The sequence below is a fragment of the Neovison vison genome, chromosome 5 (genome assembly GCF_020171115.1).
Source record: "Neovison vison isolate M4711 chromosome 5, ASM_NN_V1, whole genome shotgun sequence".
Lineage (NCBI taxonomy): Eukaryota > Metazoa > Chordata > Mammalia > Carnivora > Mustelidae > Neogale > Neogale vison.
In genome coordinates this window covers 141,691,127-141,712,192 of record NC_058095.1, presented here as the reverse complement: position 1 = coordinate 141,712,192, position 21,066 = coordinate 141,691,127, and the positions used below count along the sequence as shown (strand labels likewise).

Here is a 21,066-nt window from a genome sequence, read left to right as displayed (position 1 = left end):
TGTCAATCCTATCAACTACTCTATTAAAATTTATTTATTACATTGGTTTGCAACTGTGTCTCTGAAATACTTGCGGACAACTTTTCACTCAATTCATGAGTTCCTTCTTCCAAAAAATCGATTACCTTATTATATTTTCTAGACCATTACCTGGGATTGAAGTAAGTCTCACAAGATAATTACTTAGGTTGTCCTTCTACTTCTTTTAAACCTGAGTTTATTAACCTTTCTTAAGCCAGGAGAGAATTTACAAGATTTCTAGAGATTTACTGATAACGCTTAGTCTAAACGTTTTTACTAGCCTTCCATATTTCATCCACTGTCTCATTATACATATTTTGAGTACACATTACTATTTTATCTGAAACACAGGAAACTAATACATTTTAACATAACTAATTTATAAGCACAAAACTTTTGTTAAAGAAAGATGGAATAGCTCTTAAAAGCTTGGCCTGGAAGCGAAGTACAAACTCGTCTATCATGTTCAATATTCTCTCTTAAGAGCGAATGTGATGAGAAGTTAATCCAATGGCAAGGATATTCTCTCCCTTCCTTGCAAGATTATGTTTATACTATTTTTCCTCTAATCTGTTGTTATCTTAAAATACCAGCCTGTTGACCATACTATATTCTAGCAACCAATTTTTCTTTAATGATTTCTGACTCAAGTGTTCTGAAATTTAGATGAGAAGTTGATTGCTTTGGGGAAAGAACATTATAACTACGTGAATAATTTATGTCTTAGAATATAAAAGAAATAAAGGCAAAAAATGCAGCTTTTCTTATTTGATTAAAGTGCTGGACTGCTTTTATAAGAACTATAGAGATGACAAATAAATGTTTGGTACTTTAATATTATTCCCAAAGATCTGGCCAGTGCAGTTTAACAGTGAATCAATTAAGTATACATATTAAAGCAGAAGGAAAAAAGGAAAATTACAATCACTTCCAAATAAGATTTTATACTTGAAAGCCCAGGATCAAAAGTTAATGTATCTTGACAATGTTAGAAAATTCCATACAAAACACAAGACATAATACAGAAGTAGCTTTTCTACAACAAAAATACACAAGTAGAAAATATATTTTTAAAATAGACAACAAAAATATAAATTATATAGAGTAAAAATAAGAGACATCCAGAAACTATGATAAAAGAAAAACTTTACTAAAAGACAAAGTAAAGCTTTATGTAAAATGAGGTATTTTGCTTTTGGAAAGGAAATCGATAGCAAAAACTCAATATTGCTTGAGCATAGTTTTATGCAACTTTCTTGGATGTTAGTTTAAATTATTATTAAATATAAGCTTTGCACAGTGGCAGTATTGTAGCCAATGAGGTTTATCCGAGGTGTGATTATTGTTAATTAAATTATTATTAAATATGAAATATCCTTCACCTTTGGTCCAGCAATTCTACTTCTAAAAATTTTCCATACAGATATGGCTACAAAGATATGGCTACAATGTAAAAAAATATGAAAAATATACTCATTAATTGAATGAAAGTTGTCTGCAAGTATTTCAGAGACAAAAAAGTATTTCAGAGTTGCAAACCAATGTAATAAATAAATTTTAATAGAGTAATTGATAATTTAATGTAAAAATTGTGAAAATAATTTTTCCAAATCTTTTACTATAATATAAAAATTTTAAAACAGCTTAAATATCAAACAAGAGGGGATTAGTAATGTAAATTATAATATATTTGAGTCATTATCTCAGTTAATAACTACTAAATGATTAGATATTCTTTCTTTAAAATGATTATTTATGCACATATAAATATAAACACACAAATATATACAGAAAAACATTCATAATATTATCTCAGCTTTGAAAACATATATAAAATATATTATGTAAATATACGCATTTAGTGGAGATGAGCTCATCAAAATGTCAAACATGATTATTTCTGAAAGGTTGAATTTCACATAATGATTACATTCTTCTATGTCATTTACTGTATGATTTAAATTGTGGATACTATGCATCTGCCATTTTCAAAACTCTCTTTTATTAAGTAAAGTGGAGCTAAGAATGTATTTTTGTTTATATGGTTATTATTTATCAGTACATAATTATCAGAACGTACAGTGCCATACAGTTTTAACATTAATACCTAAAATAAATGACGCATTACATCTTTCCCCTCCAAAGATTTTATTTATTTATTTATTTGAGAGAGAAAGAGCATGTGTGAGCAGGGGGAGGAGCAGAGGGAGAGAGCCACGCAGACTCTGCACTGAGCACCGGGCCCCATACAGGACTCCGTTCCACAACTATGAGGTAACAACCCGAGCAAAAACCAACATTCAGATGCTTAACCGACTGAGTCACCCATGTGCCCCAGTGATGCATTACTTTTAAGGTTATTATTAGGAATTTAAAAGTTTTGCTCCTAAAACTATATTGGTATTAGAAGCTACTTAGTAATTTATTACTATTTTATAGACTATTTTATAGAATGTACTTCCTTAAGATATACACAAATCACACAGATATACAGAAAATTGTCTCTAACCATACGGGAAAAAATACCTGAAAGAATGGGATGTTTTGGATGTTAACTCTTTTTTCTTTATATTTAACAAAAGTCTTGATTTGGAAATGGATATTCATTAAAGATGTGCTTAACTCTTAAAAGAAAATAGGAATGCCTGCTTAATATAAAAGTACATAGTAAGATGATATAAAATATATTTCTATTATTTCTATACATGTTATTTCCTTTAATTATAAACTAAATTTTCAGGGTTTTTTTTTTCTTTTTTAAATGAGGGACTAATCACATTATGATGACAGAATATTCCTAATTTCTAAGGGTTTTTTTTTCAGTTTTAGTTTAATCTGTGGCTTATAAAAATGACACGTTATCCTCCTCTTTAACATATAATTGTAGTCTCATAATTGATCAGGTATCCATTCATTCAAACACTAAATGAACATATATTTTACACCATCCATATGCCCAACACTAAACTAGGCACAGTGGTCTATAAAAAAAATCACAGAAAAACTGAAAACTCTTAACTCTGAGACAAATCTATAATCCAATAATTATAATAAAATATACTAGATATATTAATGCCATAAATAAAGAGTATTATTGTGGTACAAAGCTCATGATAGGCAGTTACAAATATATTTTCCATGGTAAGAGATATAAACCTTTCTATAGAAAATATCTACAATTTGTCATAAAGATGGAAGAGCTAATATTTTCCTCAAATCATAGAAAACATAAGGTGTAACTATTAGACAAATTCAGGTGGAATTATTTCTTTTTATTTTTGCCAAAAATGTTAGGTGGTATTATTTTGATTTATGTGTTTTGGAAGGTAATTACTTTTGAATTTCAAATAGAAAGCTTAGTGAAAAAGTTTTGTCTCTTTCAAGTTGTAGCTCTCTAAACCTGTGACAAAGATTTGAAAACCGCCCTCTGGTGACGTCTGAGGACTTCCTCTGCACCATCTGTGCTTTCGAAATGTCAGCACTATAAGTATCCAATACTGAGAACAAACTGCAAGGAGCTCACAGAAATAGGACTACTAACTTTTATCAGATTCAACCCACTGCTTGCCATAGATGGCAACAGAAACAACCTGATGTCCTTTACTTGATGAAAATGGTCTTCATCAGAAACTGCTAGAAATGTAGGGATTTATAAGAATCTACTAACACAATATTAAAAGATTTTGGATAAATATTAAATGATATGTGGCAAATTAAGATTTTATTATTATTCTCTGGCTGAGATACTATAAGGAGCTCAAAAAATTTGAATATATTTAAAGACCATTAAACTTTAAAATGCTTGTTATTGACCAAAGGAAATAACATAATTTGCTTGTATTTGTATTAAATAATATTACAAATGGTTTACAAAATGACATAAAAATGTTCCGTGTATTATTTAATAGCTAGTTGATAAGAAAATAATCTATAGAATATTCAATCATCTCCTCTCAAGCATAATTTTACTTGCAATCAGAATTGTGATTATAGAGAACAAACAGGGATACTGGAAGGGAGGTAAGCAGGGGGATGGGTTAAATGGATGGTAGGCATTAAGGACAGCCCTTGTGAATAGAACAGGATGTTGTATGTAAGTGCTGAATCATTCAAATCTACACCTGAAACTGATATGACATGATATGATGACTAAATGGAATTTAAATAAAAACTTGAAAAAAAAGGGAGGGGGGAAGACAAGAGAAAAAGAAATAAATAAAAATAAAACCAGGTGAAGGGTATGAATCAATATTTTTCCAAAGAAGACATACCGGTGGCCACCAGGTGTATGAAAAGGTGCTCAATATCAATAATCATTAGGAAAATACAAATTAAAACCATTATAGTATATTTCCTGCCAGAATGGCTATTATCAAAAAGATAAGAAGTAACAAGTATTTGTCAAGGATGGGAAGAGAAGGGAATCCTAGTACACTGTTGGTGGGAATATAAATTGGTGCAGTGACTAGGGAAAACAGTACAGAGGCTTCTCAAAAAATAGAGCTATTATATGATCCAGCAATTCTGCTGGGTAACTTTCTGAAGAAAACAAAACCACTAATACAAAGTGATTATGTGCACCCCTATGTTCATTGCAGCATTATTTATAATAGCAAAGATATGGAAACAATTTAAATTCCCACTGACAAATGAATGATTAAAGATCTTGTACAAAGGGTGCCTGCGTGGCTCAGTTGGTTAAGAGACTGCCTTAGGTCCCTTAAGGGACCTTAAGGGACAGCTCAGGTCATGATCCCGGAGTCCTGAGACACAGTCACATGTTGGGCTCCCTGCTCAGTAGAGATCCTGCTTCTCCCTCTGACACTCCCCCTCTTGTACTCTTTCTCTCAAATGTATAAATAAAATCTTTTTAAAAATATGCACATGTGATGGAATACTACTCAGCCGTGAAAAGGAATGAAATGTTGCATTTGGGACAATATGGATAGAACTGGAGTTTAATATGTTAAGTGAAATAAGTCAGACAGGGAAATACAAATACAATACAATTTCACTTATATGTGGAATCTACAAATCAAAACAAACTAAGCAAAACAATACTCTAATTCACAGATCCAGAAAATAGATTGCTGGTTGCCTGAGGCAAGGCTGGGGTTGGGCAACATGGGTGAAGGCGGTTTACACGTACAAACTTCCATGTAGAAAATTAAAAAATCATGGGGATATAATGTACAGCATAGGCAAGATAGCCAATAATATTTAATAACTTTGTACAGTGACAGATGGTAACTAGAATTATTGCGGTGAACACTCTGCAATGTATTCAAATACCAACCACTATCTTGTCTACCTGAAACTCATACAGTATTGTATGTCAATTATACTTCAAAAAAAATAAAATCTGTGTTAACTACCTTAGGGGATTTTTTAATTAAACAATATTTGTTCATGTATCTATAAGTCTCAAAATATCATACACGTATCTTGAAATAAAAGTATATAAGCTGAAGTATGAAGATCAGTTTGGTGGTATTTTATAACCAACCATGTAGGAGTAATCCTATTGTCAATTTGAAAAGTTAGAAACTTTTTTTAAAGATTTTATTAATTTATTTGACAGAGAGAGAGAGATCACAAGTAGACAGAGAGGTAGGAAGAGAGAGAGGAGGGAAACAGGCTCCCTGCGGAAGGCACAGGCTTAACCCACTGAGCCACCCAGGAGCCCCAAAAAGTTACAAACTTTCAAAAATATACCTTTTTTTCAGAATTAAAACCTTTCCATATAGACCACATTCTTCAATAACTACATTATTGTGTCAAAAAGGAGAAGTTGTATTTTCGTTTTTGTTGTAGAGTTAACATGTTTCCAACTACCAACTTAGAGTTGTGGAAAGTAACAATGGATGAATGATCAAACTGTAACTTACAAACTATCAGTTTCAGTAGAAAGAGCAGCACTGCTTTCTGAAATAATAAGTTTTAACTGTTCTCTTCCCCTTTCAAAACTGTCAGCCATGACTAATATGCCTTTTTTGGTGCATTACCCAATTTAAGGATTTGTTGGTATATTCTTGAACAGCTTTAGCTATTTGCATAGCTTTGGGATATGAATTAAAGTTGTCTGGTACATATGAATCCCCAACTGATGAGAATATTCTTTACTTGCTTCCACTCATGATTACAATAATTATTTGTTTTAAAGTCAGAAAAAAATTAATAAGTTATATATGAGTCTTTGCACTATAAAAATGAATTGAAATGAAAGAATGGGACATCAGTATTTATCATTCATAAACATAATATTAAATTTACATTAACAAATTGTCATTTAGCTAAATGATAATCTCTTGATTAGCCAACAAATCACCTAATTATATAAAAATAAACTTTCAATAAGTATTCTCTCCTAGATGATATGACACTGAGTCACTGCAGATAACTGCTGTGCAAGCAGTTATAAAATGCTCAATACTTGTGATTTTACCTAATTTATGTTGTTTGTAGTCAAAGTATGAGCAGTTTAAATTTTTATATTCCTGATATTTTGGTGCAAAGAAGACTAGATCTCTGTAAATTGTTATATTTAAGCATAAAATCACATAAAATTAAGTATGTATAGTTAAAGACCTCAGATCGATCAAAATTCAAAATTTGAAAGAAATTTAATTTTATATTGCATAACTTCTAATTCTCCATTTTGTTTTTGTTACTGCAAAAGGTATTTCTTATAACTCCTTCAAGAATAGGATTAACTTTTTTCTTCCCAATAGGCTATAAATATAGATTTCCTATAGCTCTTATTGAAATAGTTTAGGCCACCTCTTTTCAGATGCAGACTTACTTCTCCTTCCTTCTGATTAGGTGACACCAAGCTAATTAATCCTTTTGTATTATAACCACTTTACCGGCTTTTTTGCATGCTGCTTGTCACACAACAATGCAGAAATACACATGTTGATTTTTTATTACTGAATAATAATTTGACCTGGATGAAAAAGGCAGTTTATAGTGACAGTGAAGATAACAGTGAACAAATGAAACTAATGCTTATCAGTAAACACAGAGGCAATGAATTTAACTATGAAATTATTTCCAAACAGATATGGAAATTTTTAATGTTGAAATTACAGGTCTTCAGTAAAAAGGGTTTTGCATCTTTCAGCTGAGGTGTGATGACGAGTATACATGAGATAATTCAGGGCAAAAACATAATGATGACTCATCAAGAAAATGAATTAATAAATTTTGCATTGGCAGAGGTTGGCACATTAAACATAATGAAGCAAGTCCTAATGGACAACCCTCTTTGGAAGAACAATTATGTACACTTGATAAGAAACTTAACACAAAATGAAAACAAAACAAAACAAAAAAACAACTGTACAAAGGCAGGGCACCTTAAAAGGAGTTGAAACTTGGAAGAAGGCAAAAAAAAATTCCCTAAATTTGGGGCACTGGTCTGAGCAAGAGGTGCAAGGCCTAGTGGTACTTGGTGGCTGAAACACCAATAAAGACCCCACCATGATTCTGACCTGACAACAGATGACAAAGCCAAAGCTGGCCACTGCAGCAGAAATAGGAGATGGGAGTCTCTGAACATGGCCAATTCCCAGGCTGAACCCTGAATCTCACATTTTTAGTGTTTGTGATGCCAAACTAAACTTCAAAGAACTGAACTAAATTTGAACTGCCATCCATAGTTAACAATAGCAAGAGTTGGCTATTTTTACCTTACCAACTTAATTTCCTACTCAATACAATTACTACCATTCCCAAAATCCATAGTTCACAATATTGACAGCACAATGTCCAGAATACAATCCAAAACTATCTGACACATGTAGAGTCAATGATACACAATCAATAGAAATAATCCAGATGTTGACATACTATCTTTAAAAATACTGCATGGTTACGTTTACTAATGTTTTACTTAGAATTTGTACATATTCATAAGTGAGAAACATTTAGATGTATTGTCTATCTTATATCTTCTTCATAAAAACAATTTGGAGAGGGCGCCTGGGTGGCTCAGTGGGTTAAGCTGCTGCCTTCAGCTCAGATCATGATCCAAGGGTCCTGGAATCAAGTCCTGCATTGGGCTCTCTGCCCAGCAGGGAGCCTGCTTCCCCCCCTCTCTCTCTGCCTGCTTGTGATCTCTCTGTCAAATGAATAAATAAAATCTTTAAAAAAAGAAAAACAATTTGGAGAATTTTCTTCTTTGTCCACGGTCTAGAAAATTTTTATTACTATTATAAATATCTGGTCTATAAATGTTTAGAGCAATATCCCTTGTGAAAATATCTGGATATGTTTCATTTTAAAAGGTGAGAAATATGCTTTCAAATATCTGTATTTATGTTGTGAAGTTGGTCTATTTAGATGTTTTATTACTTTTGAAGTTAGTTTTGGTAATTATATCTCTCAGTCATTTTATACAGTTATCAAATGTTAATTTGAACAGAAATAGGCTAATGAGTTCTTAAATTTTCTTTCTATATAAGGTTATTTTCCGTGACCCATTCCTATTTGGGGTCCACAAACTGCCAAAGGGCATCAAGAGTTCATATTAGTACACTAGCAAGCAGTGACCTCTTACACTGCAACTATTAAGGGTATGATAGGGGATTCCCAAATGGGACCTATGGATTGTTTCCCAAGATCTCTCTACCTCTACTGGCAGAGTTCAAGAGGTAACTCCAGCTCCCACCTCTCCCTAGCTCTAGAACATTATCAGTTTTACCACTGCTAAATGCCTTGAATCAACAATGAATGACCTTATGTTCTCTATCATTGTTTTCCCCAGCTCTTACCTTTTGCTTTATAGTCTAATCTCCACAAATTTCTATATTTTTTTCCTATTCTGTCTCACTCACATCTCCCAAACTCTTGAAAACCTACCCTCTGGAATTTATGTTCATAGTCAACAAAATTCCCTATATCCCCACACTCTTCCCTGTTCAGTATGTAAAGGTATTCAGGCTGTCTCCTGAGAATACCACTTTCCCACATCATCTTAGTATTTAGCAATTATTTTTTCATAAGACCCTTATCTTACAGGGGCACCTGGGTGGCTCAGTGGGTTAAGCCGCTGCCTTCGGCTCGGGTCATGATCTCAGGGTCCTGGGATCAAGTCCCGCATCGGGTTCTCTGCTCGGCAGGGAGCCTGCTTCCTCCTCTCTCTCTCTCTGCCTGCCTCTCTGCCTACTTGTAATCTCTCTCTGTCAAATAAATAAATAAAATCTTTAAAAAAAAAAAAAGACCCTTATCTTACAGTGACTGGAAGTGAAGGTGATTTCTTCCTTCACCTTTTTTTTGGCTCATATTTAAACTATTTTTCTTCCCTTCCTAACATTAACCACCTTTGGGGGCGCCTGGGTGGCTCAGTGGGTTAAGCCACTGCCTTCAGCTCAGGTTATGATCTCAGGGTCCTGGGATCAAGCCCTGCATCATGCTCTCTGCTCAGCAGGGAGCCTGCTTCCCCCCTCACTCTGCCTGCCTCTCTGCCTACTTGTGATCTCTCTCTCTATCACATAAATAAATAAAATCTTAAAAAAAGAATATTAAACACCTTTGAATATCACGCAATCAAAATATAAGACTAACACCCCCTATCTTGTTGTTCAGTACTGACCAGAGATAGTCTCTCTCACTTCATAGTGATTTGCTTTTCTGGCTTGCTTTCATTCTTTGTAGCAATACAGATCCTTTCAACTCAGCAGTAAACAGCTTAGACAACTTATAATTGACCTTACCAACAAGAGCAATACTTGAAAAAACTTAGATTCAAGGAAGAAGCTTTCTATTACTGCCTACCTTTCTGGTCTGTGGAAACATCCAATGTCTTTGAAAACCTCTTTCCCTCATTTTTGCTTAACTTCCACATTTAGTCATTACAGTAATTCCCCTGCCTACACTCTTAATGCCCGTATCCTGTCCTGCTGCACAGTCCTTACAAAGCCATAGCACCAACCCCACTGAATGTGGGAGTCTTAGCTTGTGTCTACTTATCAACACAGAACATGAGCCAATTTCTTGCAAAAAGTTTACCATGTAAAGTGATCCAAGAAAAGTGGGTACTGATGAGTGCAAAACCTGAAGGGAGAAAACTATGCTTTGAGGATGTATTCATCCTTTTGCTACCACTTGGATAACTGTAACTTGATTCTGGGATTACAAGGAATCATATAAAACATGCCTCAAATTATTTATCTGAGAGATGCAAGAGGGGGCATTTAGCCACTGACACCCATTTCCTTATTAGTCAAAGACTTTTTCCACAGAGGATAAATCCCTCCAGACTCCAGGTTGTGTGTAAGAAGTATCAGACCGATTCTTACAGGCATTTCAAAAGAAACCACCCAGGCATAGTGTGAAATTTGTGTAGTATAGGTGAATTGAGGTGACGTGAGGTACTTTCAGGTAATATGTGCAAGAAGCTGAATAGCAAAAATAATTGCTTGAATAAAATATAAAGACGTCATGAGGTGGAAGGTGTAGGTATCATACATTTTTCCCTTAGCTTATTCAGAACTTTTTATTGAGTCAAAATCATTAGAAGACTACCATAGATTATGCTGTTTTTAATTCCTAAAGTATAATCAGTATATGATTGTGGAATACATTCTTAGTGGAAGAAGCTAATTCTAATTGCCACAACAGGACCCAATGAAAATAATATTCATCACCTCTCTCCCTAACCAACAAGCTTGGGCTTATTTACCCTTGGCTAGAATGTCAGCAAGTTTGCTTAGCATGCATGAGTATATGAACATTTAGTTGCTTTATCCTGATATGACCATAGCTGCTGCAAATGTCCATTTTTATTTATCACTGTGTTTTACAGTGATTAAAAGATGCCCTAGTGAATACCTGGGATTCTAAACTTCACCATTTCTACTCCAATTGTGTAGAAGTTACCACACTTCATTACTTACTTTCCTGCTTGCCCAAACACCAAATGATAAGAGCTTCAAATTCAGTGTTCTTCCTATAGCCAGTAGAAGCAAGCAGTCCTCTCCTTGGAAATCAGACTTTCCATGCTAGTAAAGTTTAGGTTTGGGGAATACAATTTCTATAAGAAAGAGGAGACGATTTCCTTCCTTCACTTGGTCTTCGATCCATGTACGATGCATTCTTTCTAGAGCCATTAACATGTCTCACACATTGTTCATTCAGTGTCTTTAGTGCATACCGTAGGACCAAGCCTTGAGCAAGGTACAGGGTGTTGCTCACCTGCCAATATCTGAGTGGTGGATTATGTGGTAGAAATATTTGTTGTTGATTTTATCATTGTTTTCTCTGTCACCTCTTCTATGCTCTTCAGTAAGTCTCTTTGTCTCATTCAATGATGTGAGGGATCATATTCCAGGAAATAACACCATCTATAAGCCTTCAGCTGATGATACTGTCAGAAGCATTGTGAGCAAGGATGGCAAATCCATATTCAGAGAAGGTGTGGATTCCAGTAATGATAAATTACTGTCCTCTCCACTGGTCGAAGGAGATGGATATAATCAATCTGCTACCAAGTGACTGCCTGGTCTTCTTAAGGCATATCATCTTGAGGGCTAAATGTCAGTTACAGTTAAATGTCAGTCTCTGCTGTTGCAGCCCAAGTCTTTCAGCAGCAGTAGTAGGAGCTGGATCAGCCTTGGAAAATGGGGCCCTGTGCCTTCAGACAAATGCATAACTTCAATCACAGTCACCATGACCATTGTGTTCATGAACCTATCATAGCAGCCCAGTGTGGTCAAAGATTCTGGCTGGCAGGTATACACCAAAAAATCCTTTCTCTACTGGACTGTTTAATGTCTCCTCAGCAATGAGTGTCTTGGCCTGAACCTTAGTATCAAAAATCTGTGCTCTTTGTGTCTACTCCCATGTGTTCATCTACATGCTTCGTTCCCAAACCTTTGAGTGTGGAATTATGACCTAGTTCCTTTTAGATCACTGACCAACCAGCTCAACCATCTTCTCTGTCTTAGAGTCAGGGCACATACACAACACTGGCCACTTCTCCCTCCATACAATATAGATGTGTAAGGTTCTCTCTGGATATTGGGAGGATTATGCCCTCATGATTCTCCTTCGAATCGTTCTTGAATAGGACTTTGGCTGACCTCAAAATACTTTGCTAGCCTATTTGCACAGCAAGCCTTTACTTAGTATTTCTCTTTTCTGTTAATGCATTATTTTAAAAAAATAAATAAATAGGGGCACCTGGGTGGCTCAGTGGGTTAAGCCGCTGCCTTCGGCTCAGGTCATGATCTCAGGGTCCTGGGATCAAGTCCCACATCGGGCTCTCTGCTCAGCAGGGAGCCTGCTTCTCTCTCTCTCTCTCTGTCTGCCTCTCCATCTACTTATGATCTCTCTCTGTCAAATAAATAATTAATTAATTAAACAAGAATAAGCACATGTCAATATAAGAAGAGACGTGAGTTTACAGGACATGGAGTCTGCACTACCTGCCCACGTAATTTATGGCCTCCTGGCCTGCTTTGGCTGCTCCTAGGTCATAACATAATCTAGCATATGACTGAGAATCAGTCATATGCTAGATTACTGCTCAGACTGCATTTGATTTACTGTGTGGGCCAACACTGTGTCACAATAGGTAGATTCCTTTGATGCCCTACAATCAGCAAATTCTTGGTCTCTTGTTGTATTATCATTTTGTCAGCTGTGTGAACTCACCAAGTTCTGTGTTTCTTTCTTAGTGGTAGGGAATACAATATGCACAAAGTTGTCTACTTAAAGGTAATACCCTGTCCCACCTTATATGATTGGATACCTAAAAATGCATACCTGTGATCATACCTCAGTCTTCATGTCATTTATCTCTTACCATCTGGCACATTCCCGTTATATTGGTTAACCGAGACTGCTTGCAATCCCCTGCTTATTAGATCCATTGAGTGTCATCAATGATGAGGATTGATGTGAATGTTTTTTATGAATGACAAGATGATCAAGTTTTTGGTGGACCATACATAGCATTACAGAATCAGGATGGTTAAGAAGTCCTGAAATAGGGCACTGAATGTGGACAGTGTTCCTTATCACATAAAAGTCAATGAAACAAGATGAGATCAGGAGGGAGACAAACCATAAGAGACTGTTAATCTCACAAAACAAACTGAAGGTTGCTGGGGGTAGGGCGGTAGGGAGAGGGTGGTGGGGTTATGGACATTGGGGAGGGTATGTGCTATGGGGAGTGCTGTGAAGTGTGTAAGACTGATGATTCACAGACCTGTACCCCTGGGGCAAGCAATACATTATATGTTAACAACAACAACAATAATAATAATAATAAAATTTTAAAAGTCAGTTGGTTTTGGTCCTACTTATTGGAGATAAGAAAAATAGATTTGATGGATAAGAGACTGAAATGCCAATTTCCTGAGGCTCTGTTGAGCCCTGACAACTGAGAAACAAACAATAACAACAAAGAGAGAAACAGACTCAGAGAAGGAACTGGTGGTTGCCAAAGAGAAGGAGGCAGGAGATGAGTGAGACAGGTGAAAGGGATTAAGAGGTACAAACTTCCAGTTATAAAATAAGTAAATCACAGGAATGAAAAGTACAGCATAGGGAAAACAGTCAACATTACCATACATTTATCATAGTGAACATTTTGTAGTGTATAATTGTTGAATTGTTCTGTTGTTAATATTATATGTCAACCATACTTTGATAAAAAATTTTTAAAATTTAAAAAAAAAAGGATACCTCATGAGTCATAACATCTGGTGTTATGACTACCACTTGACTAAGTTTAGTCTAGTCCACAAATGCTATGATACATTTCCTCCCAAAAAGATCAACAGGTAGATGAATTAGAGAACTATCTATTCCTTTCTTCTTAAGTTTTTGAGGATGGCATTAATCTTTGCAGCTCCTCCAAGGATCAAACAGTACTTTGGATTCACTGTCTTACTTGGGGCCCAGAACTACAGGGCATTTTGCTTGGCTCTTCCTCCTACTCTATTTTTTTTTTAATTTTATTTATTTTTTTGATAGAGAGAGAGAGACAGCTAGAGAGGGAACACGAGCAGGGGGAGTGGGAAAGGGAGAGGCAGGCCTCCCACCTCTCAGGCTGGGATCATGGCCTGAGCCGAAGGCAAAGGCTTAACAACTGAGCCACCCAGGTACTCCTCCTACTCTGACTCTTAACCTCAAATCCAGGTAACCAATGTGAAGGCTTTTTCTGATGTTAAATGTATGTATACTATTTATACTCTGAAATATGGGGAGCATGATATTGAGTCTCTAAATGCATTAGACCCACCATGGGATGCCCTTGGGTTCTATTCATCATTTAGCATCTATAAATCCACAATTTAACCTAGAGGGCTGTGATTGTGATTACATTTCAAGTACCCTGACATCAGTATCAGCTTAGATTCTGAACCTAAAAAACTCTTAATATTTGAGTAGTCCTCCCCCAACAATTAATGACTATGGTAAATCACTATAGGCCCCATAAGGAAAGAAAAGGAGAAATATTTATTGTGTATACTTGCCACATCCTTACTAGATCTTTCTTTAAAGGGTCTCATTCTTCACTTTAATTGGTAGGCTTTGGGGTTGTAAATTGGCTTAGGTTAATAATTTTTTGCACTGAGTATCTCTTGTAAGTCTGTGCTCGCCAATTTTTGCTTTCCCCCCTTTTCCTTGTTACACAATTAAGTAATACCTTTACTGTATTCAGTTGTTCATCTAACCCTCTAGGAACATCATGATCCATTAGTAATTTCCATAGAATCCTGAAGGTCAAGGTAACTTTGTTGCCTTTCTGACCTTATTTCCTGTCATAATAATTTCAACTCTTCCTCCGTGTGTAGGCACCACCACCAAACACCCGCCTTTCTGAAATCTTTACCCACTGGGACCAGGGAGCGAACTTCCCTGATCACATCTCCTACAGTTCATCATCATCTACAAAGGAAACAGGTGCCACCTTCACGAGCACCTTTCTCACTGCCATTTGCCTTGATTGAAACGATGGCCTTCTGTGCACCCCAGAGAATTTATCTAGCGGAATCTCTGGTCTCAAATTAAATCCATCTTAACATTCCTACTTCTATGATCTTTCTAATTTTTTCCTCAGTATTCTGACAAAGCACTTATTACAAGTCCACCCATTTATTCTAATTAGTCATCCTGTTCCAATGCTAAGCGGCCATTAAATAGGCTATTAGAATTAGCGTGAAATACTACACACTAGGATGTTAAGCCTAAGCTTGTGAGAGAATGCTACACTGTCAATGAATTCTCTCCTGTCTAGCATTTTGTCATCTCTTGCTTAGCACCCTCAGGAGACACTGTGACAGTGCACCCTTAGTGCCATCATCACATACTAGTCAAGAATAGCCACCCTGGTTATTGATGAAGGAAATGAGAGCACATTAAGAAGAACAAATATATTTTGATAACTTACTTCAGGTGGTATTTGCAGACTTTGAGGAATTTGATTTAAAAAAAAAAAAAAAGCCACCACCACAAGGTGGCCGGGAACACACACAAGCTTTACTAAGTGACATTTTTAGAAGTTTCTGTAGAGTGAGAGGAGGTAGAAGTCCCTCAGGAGACTTTCTATTGAGATTTTTTTTTTCTTGCTTTCTCTCTCTCTCTCTCTCTCTCTCTCCTTCTTTCCCCTCTTACCCCCTCCCCCTTCTTTACCTTCTGCCTCTCTTTCTTTCTATTTAGGCTCTTTTCCTCACAGCTTCTACCCAAATCCTGTGCCTAAAAAACATTTTCATACGATCAGGAGGATGATGAAGTTTTATTAACAAGGGACATTATACTTTGTTTTCTACTTTCTTGTTTTTGCATAATTTCTTGAAGAAGAGGACTTTACATAGGTACACTGTTCTATTGACCTTACATAGGTAACCCTTTCCTGGAAGTCCTTTATTTTCAACTAGAGGATCTTCTCTAGTTTACTGCTGGATGTTTCAGTCAGATTATGTTATTCAAATCCAATCCTATTTGCATTCCTCCTGTGTCATAGATGTATCATATATGTGTATACATAAATATCATCCTGTAGCTATTGAATCAAATATTCTCTCCCTGGTACATATGTCAGATTAATTAAATACTCTTCATTAAAGCATTCTAAATTTGCATTGCTAAAGGTCAATCTACTAAGCAGCAATATAATCTACATGGGTTTAACTGACACAAATTTTTTTTAAGATTTTATTCATTTTTGAGAGAGAGAGAGAGAGCGCATGAGCTAAGGGGAGGGAGAGGGGAAAAACAGACTTCCCATTGAGCAGGGAGCCTGATGCAGCTGGATCCCAAGACCCTGGGATCATGACCTGAGCCAAAGGCAGACACTTAACCGACTGAGCCACCCAGGCGCCAGAACTGATACAGATTATTGAGCAAATGTGTTGTTTGCCCTTCCTGACTCCTCTTTTTTCCTCATTCTGGGCAAAGCTGTGTCTAAGGCGCTAGTTTACAATAATCTATTTGATAATGCCCACCACTCAGGTATATAAAAGTCTAACAGAATTTTTTTCTCTCATGTTTTAATCTAGTCTTGGGTAATACTTAGTATTATTTTAATGGTGGCTTCATGATAATAACATATGGTTATTAAGATTACTTAGAAAACATAAAAGAATAACAATAACTCATAATTCTATTCCCAAGAAATAAATAGGTTAACAATTTAATATGTTTCCTTCTAGCTATTTTTCAATTATTATGTTTAATATATTCCTATATATGTATGCACATGCGGTGTGTGTATGTTTATGGTCTCTTCCAACAAAAATATGTATATACAAATAAGCTTAATTTGGAATAGTTTAGATTGACAAAAAATTTGCAAAGATAGTAGAGTTTCCATATGGCCCGCACCCAGATTCCTTTATTGTTAAAATCATATATTACTATGGTAACTTGTTGGAACTACTGAACCAATACATGATAACTAACTAGTCCATTATTATCAATATTCCCTAAGTTTTCACTTAATGTAGTGTTTACTGTTCCAGTATCTCATCTATGAAGATGACATTACAGTCAGGCACCACACCTCTGTAGGTCCCTCAACTCACGACTTTCCTTTAATTTGCTTGATCTTTCTCAAAAGTACTGCTTAGGTGTTTTGTAGAGTGTCCTTAGCTTGGGGTTAGTGGAAGGAGAGAATATCTTTTGAAATATATTTTTATTTTCATAATTATAAATAATTCTATAGTTTTAAAGTTTGTTTTACCTGAATTCTACCATGATATTGTTGGTTCATGAACTTCATTCTCTTTTCTTTATATTTTTTTCTCCCTGTAAATCATCTGTATATTTCCTTTATTCATTTTTTTAATCTTTTTTTTAAGTAAGCTTTAAAAAAAAAACCTTTTGAACAATTTTAGACTTATAAGGAAATTGCAAAGATAATACAGAAACTTTGGCATCCTCTCACTCATTACCCCATGCTGCTGACATCTTACATACCAATTATTACAATAATCAAAAGTAAGAAAAAAGCATTAGTATATTATTATTACTAATTAAATTGGAGACTTCATTCCGATTTCATTTATGATTTTCCAGTAATGTCTTGTTTTGCTTCAAGAATGAAACAGAGTATATGACATTGCATTTAGCCATCGTGTCTAACTTTGTCTCCTATCGTCTATGAAGTTTTTCTGTGTTCTCGTTTATTCTCTCTCTCTCTCTCTCCTTACTCCTATTTCCTAAAGTCTTTGGACCAAACTAGTTATTAGTCATTTACACATGGCATTTTTGTTGAATTTCTCTAGGAGGAAGTGAGGAAGTGTAACATTACCAGACCATTTTTCTTATGTTTAATTAACTTCATACTATGTTTTTATGACTCTGTTTTATTTTAGCAGTTTCAACTTAGTAAATCATCCCTGGAGAGTTTTCACTTTTCTTTTGTCACTGCTTCTCTACATGCCATGCTGAATCTCTGTCTCATCCCTTAGTGGTACTTTGAACAGATTCTGTATCTTGCCAGCCACACTGTGTTTTTCAAACACAGTTCCATTTCCATCTTCCTTTGGAGCTCCCATGCTCCTCTCATTCCTCTCTGAAGACTTGACTGGATCGCTGAGTGCTGGTGTAGGAACCTTAGCGTCATTATCTGGCTCCGAATTATCTTCTCTTCACGCCTTCTCCAAAACTTAGTTCTCTGACTGCAAAGAGCAGAATTTTATGTGGCTCTTCAACTACCTGGCCATTTAATGGTCTTCTTTCTTCAGATTTACTGATTCTCAGGCCAATGGTGTCCAATCAGTGTAGCTGGTGTGGCTCAAATCAGCTCAAATGCTGATTCTCTCATGGGAAAACCATATGATTTTTAGATAGTTCATTGGGGTTAACTTCTCCGGTTTTCTGCACTCTTGGCTTGCCCTTTTACCCACTTATTCATTTCTTTCCTCAGGTCCTGACCCAAACTCACTTGCTCTTCTGATCCCTTAAAATATCAAGATTTTTTTTTTTTTTGAGTAAACATGGTGTGTAGGGTAGCTTAAGTTGAGCAAACCCTGACAGTGTCTTGTTGAACATAACAAAACATGGAAATGTGGCAGCTTAATTTTGACCTCTGTCTCGGTCCTGTCATCTCTCCCTATATTTTTGTAGGTGATGAGGTGCTGGTGGTTAATACACCTAATTCAGGCATAAAGATCAACCTTTGAAACCATAACCTAAGTAGATGTTCAACTGGAGAATGACATGGCACTGCTCTCATTGTCCTCCTTTCCCTCCCTTTCCTCATTCCACTACTAATCTTCCTTCCTTTTTCTTTCTTTTCTTTTTTTTTTTTTTTTTTTTTTTTCTGTGAGAGAGAGAGAGGAGGAGAGGCAGAGAGAGAAATGGAGAGAGAATCTAAAGCAGTTCCATGCCCAGCATGGATCTCAACATGGGGCTCTATCTCATGACTCTGAAATCATGACCTGAGCCGAAATCAAGTGTCAGATCCCTAACCGACTGAGCCATCCAGGAACTAAAATCTTCCTTGTTCTTATCCTTCTAAACTTACTTTCTCAACCCCACAGAGGCATTGTGGGGGGGGGGGGTAGGCAGGGAAAGGAGCAGCTCTAGGATAAATGTCAAGCTTTTAAAATTTGGGCTGAATGCCAGGATTAATAACACCAGTGTTCTCTTTGTAAAAAAGATATTACGAACATGGAAGAAGCAAATAAATAGCATCTGTCACAGATGTGAATCTGGCATGTATTCATGTGTGATCCTCTAGTATATGATTGGGGAAATTAAAGATCATATAATATGTTAAACACAACCAGAGGGAACTATAATGTTTGGTGAGATAATTCATAATTAATCTATAGAACGAACTTAGAGAGTTGGAACTATCATACGATACAGTAAAAAAATAAAAATCACAAAGAATGGAATTGGAAGAATTATGTTCTGGCCTATATACTACTATTAATTAGCTGTTTCTTCTTAATAAACCTAATTAAATTTTCTCTTTTCAATTTCCCCACCTGTCTGTTCAGTAGACAAATATTAAAATCCATTTATTATCTAAAACTTCAATGAAATAATAATAATGATAATAATCACTAATGTCATAATTTATTGACTCCCATTTGAGCAAACTTCCATTAAAACAATGGAATACTATGTGTGAATAAATAATGCACTACATAGTGTGGCTGTATGAATATTCATATGCTCACTTGTTTTCTAATAATAGCCTCTCATTTATTTTCCTGTAAAACTTTAGAAAACATTGGTTTCTCTGGAATACCAATACTGTAGGTAATTTTAATTATATAGGCACTATTACAACTCACAGTTTAAATATGCACTTTGGACCTTCAGTTGGGAAGAAATAAACCAAGTGTAATGGTTTTTGAGACTCAAGATATTTATTACCTCTACTTTATAAAATCACAGTGCAAGATGACAAATGAGCCCCATGCAAAGAAAACATATATTTGAAACAAACTTTTTAATTGAATTACTTCATGGTTCTAAATAAACCATTTCATTTGAAATATAATCTCAATTACTGTAGCACTCAGTTCCCAATATATCAGCAAAGAGTCAAGTGAGACAGTACTTAGCATGATACTGAAAGTACTTAATTATTTTCATTTAATGATACATCTATAATGGGACCCCGTGGAATCCGTCCCTCTCATCTCTGCCAACTGTTACATCGGTTCAAAATGAATACACTGAGAGAGTGATATTATTTGATTTAATTTGCCAGAGGTAGTGGTGAGCCCAACAACTAAAATTAAGAAGATATGCTTTGACATCTGTGATTTGAGGACAAGTTGGCTGTGACAACTATGCACTGCTACCGCTGATCTGGCTGGCTAAGTGCCTCTTTTGTAGTCACCACTCCATTTGCTTCTCTCATAAAATGAAGTATTTAATTTGACATGGTCATCTCAGCTAGAAGAGGATGTATTTCCCCACTTACATTCTCCAAATGAAAGTTTCCTTTCTGACTTGAGAGAATCTTGACTATGACTTCCAAGACATTCTTTAAATTAAATTTGAGATGGAATTATCAGAGACATCCATTTTTTAAAAAACACATAATCAGTTCTCATTTAATTACTCTTCCCTGTGTGATCATGTGTCAAAGAGGAAACGTTATTTCAAGCCTAATGATAATAATAATAATGCCTCAATTAGCATGTGTGTCCTCAAAGCGCTATTTTGTACTTTTCCACATTAACGTAATTACAGATCCATCCATCAGGGTTTAAAGTAAATGTCAAATAAATAAATAAAAAATAAATAAATAAAAATTTAAAAAAAATAAAGTAAATGTAAGGAAACCTATCTGTCTGGATTGGATGTTAAATCTGGCAAATCTATTGCTACCATCAATGTCAGGTTTCTTAAGTCATACCATCAGAGTGCCAAAATAAAGCACCAGAGTGTTCCACAGGCACCAAAAACCTAGAGTTCACTGCTTGTGCTAGCCTCCTTTCTTACCCACAAGACATCCTTAATCTTAGTGTTTCTGATGTTGTTAACATAATCCTATGAGCAAGAGTTTTCTGAAAAGATCTTTGGTGCAAACTGACACAGGCAGGGTTAATTATTTTACTCTCA

At 35.4% G+C, this 21,066-nt stretch overlaps 1 non-coding gene across 1 annotated transcript; it reads left to right on the top strand.

Annotated features, from left to right (window-relative positions):
- Nucleotides 1-1,309: 1,309 nt before the first annotated feature.
- LOC122908012 lies at nucleotides 1,310-1,444 on the top strand. The gene has a single exon (XR_006384821.1). It is a non-coding gene; the product is annotated as a U4 spliceosomal RNA (small nuclear RNA).
- Nucleotides 1,445-21,066: the final 19,622 nt, after the last annotated feature.